A 2831-nucleotide genomic window follows, 5' to 3' on the forward strand; every position below is an offset into this window, starting at 1 on the left:
AATTTTTTTACTTAAAAGAACTATAGTAATTTCAATAATATTTATAAATGTATTTGTTTTATATCTATAGTAATTGGTGCAATTTAATTAATTGATGTTTTGGTTTTTTTTTTTAATTAAAATGTGATCCTATATTTTGAATGAAATTATAATTTTCTTTTATAGAAATATGCTTTTAAATGTATAAATAGATTCAACGCTTTGAGAAGCTCTGAGAGTATTCATATTTTACAAATTACATCTCTCTTTAAGATTCTAGAAAGACTCTGAATTTTGGGTAAAATAGATAAAAAAATTTCAGGGCAAATCCTCTATCAGTTAGACAAAACTTAATAATAATGATAATAATTAAATGACAAATAGTATATAAAATCTTTTTGTTTATGAAACCATCCCAACCATATAAAAATGTTTGATAATTATTGTTATTATTATTAATTATAAACATAAGTAATATATAAGTTAAACATATATACATTGTAAAAACATGTAACAAGATTTATAACCATGAAGATTCTTAATCTATAAATTTTTACAATATCATGGTCAATACTATGGTTTATTAATACCAAGGGCTCAAAAAACCAACCATTTAATTTATATGGTTACACTAGTTAATCAAGTTAGTTAAAACCACAAAAAGGACATTACTATTTTAGAGATAAATCTCGAACTTTAATTTGTGAATACTACGAAAAATATTTTGTGGAGGATAAATCCCTTCCATCCACCTAATAATTATTGATAATTAAATTAAAATTCGACAAACCTTATTCCAAAATCAACACTCATAACAAAAAATCTATCTCTACATAACAATTTTAACCTATTATTTAAATTTAAACCTATTTCTTTAAAGCAAAATAATCCTTAATAAATCCAATTTTCTGAAATAATATGTTCACAAACAATTCAACCATTTAAAATATAAATCTTTAAAATACCCCATCTTGTAACATTACCTTCATCATTTTATATCATTTTTCTTTTCGTCAAAGTTTTTACTTATTTGGGAAATTTCGTTGATGAAACTTTTGTGTTTTTTACATTACAAAACCAACTCAAATTATTAAACATTTATAAAAACTTCCGGTAACTGAAAAAACCACCCTCAAATCTAAATCAAGAAGATTCCAATGTTACATTACTTAAAAAAAATTATTACAAAATAAAGGAATAGGTTTGAATTGTTGAAAGCATGTGACAAAGCGGCCTGGAGTATGCCGTAAAACTGCTTCTGCTTGGCTAAGAGCTCGTCTTCCTCGGACGTAAGGAAACAGGTTAACGGCCCAAGACCCAGAGGCATCCGGCAGGAGTGAAAGCCTGCTCCCTTACGGACCACCAGCGGGTTATTACAGGTGGCGTGGTTTTCCTTGATAACGGTGATGAGTCAAATCGACATTTGCGGATAGCAACCAGAGATGGTTGTCCTCACTGTTGGTTTGACACCTGAGTTTGATAGGTTTTGCCACCTTCGGAAAAAAAAAAAGAAAAAAAAGAAAGCATGTGACAAAGGTAACCCTCGTTAAAAGCAAGTAATTATGGCAAAATCTTTGGATGTTATTGATGTCTGACCAATCTTGTTTACCATTCCCAATGGGCCACGCGGGATCTTACCCGATACATACGACAAAGCACAGTACTGCTTAAAACAACACAATAAATAAATATATGAGTTGAGTGTGAAGTTTGACTGGAAATGCCTACTCCCTGTATATTACGCTACCCTACAAAATAAAGGTTCATCGAAGTCAGTAGTCGGAGGTCAACTTCACCACGCAACGCTTAACACCAGATGCTGACGATGCATCCGCTCCTATAACCTTCCCGACTTCCAATTAGTTTGTTGGGTTCTTTACGTTTCTTCGTCTCATCACATTTTTTGGGCATTGATATATGACCTCTGCATTTTGACCGTACATTAAAAAACAAAAACAATTTATTTTTAAAAGCATTTTGATTGGTTAATGGACTTTGGGTTTTATTTTGCAATGATGTTTTCGCTTCCTTTTATAGTAATGTAGTGTACCATTGTACGATTAGTCATTGTTCCAACCGACGACCCAAGTGCATTTGCAAGGGTGTTGAATTAATACAATGTACGATGAGTACACATATTTGATAAATTGCAATGTTACGTTACACATTAAAATGCATAATAGTTATGACAACAACTTGAATGTAGACCAGAGAGACATTATTAATTGCTCATACAAAATGTCAAGGAAATTTAATATAACGACACTTTTGCATGATCTAAAGCAAGTCGGGGTGAGGGCTTTTCTCTGTTCATCGAGTTCTTTCACTGCCCACTTCCGACTTCTGACTAACCAACAAAACTCACAGTGGTTCATTCACGCAGGTGTTAGTGGTAGTATTTAGGTCAAGTACCAGTCAGAGTTGACGTTATCCATCAAGGTGCCCAATTTTGTTGTTTTTGGCCCTGACCCCCGACCTGTCCTAGTCGAGGTCAGTGCTCTTCATTAGTGCATCAACTTGGTTGACTCGGGCACATTCCCGACCACGACTATATATATATATATATATATCAATTTATATTATTATTAATTATTTTTAATATTTGTATTCATTTTTATAGATAAATTAAATATCTTATTTGTGCAACAAATAATAAAAAAATTCCTAGGTGGTAGTGGTTCAGTGGCCCATGTGAAAGTGACAATATTTAGATCAAGGAGCAGTGAGAGTTGGTGCTTACTATTGTTTTTGGGCCCGACCCCAACCTACGACCTAATCGAGGTCAGTGCTCTTCGTTGGTACATCAATTGGCTTAACCAGGGCGCATTCCTGACTGTGACTATATATATATA

This window comes from Pinus tabuliformis, chromosome 4_1, assembly GCF_031772625.1.
Source record: "Pinus tabuliformis cultivar Carrire ecotype Pingquan chromosome 4_1, CPIR1, whole genome shotgun sequence".
Classification (NCBI taxonomy): domain Eukaryota; kingdom Viridiplantae; phylum Streptophyta; class Pinopsida; order Pinales; family Pinaceae; genus Pinus; species Pinus tabuliformis.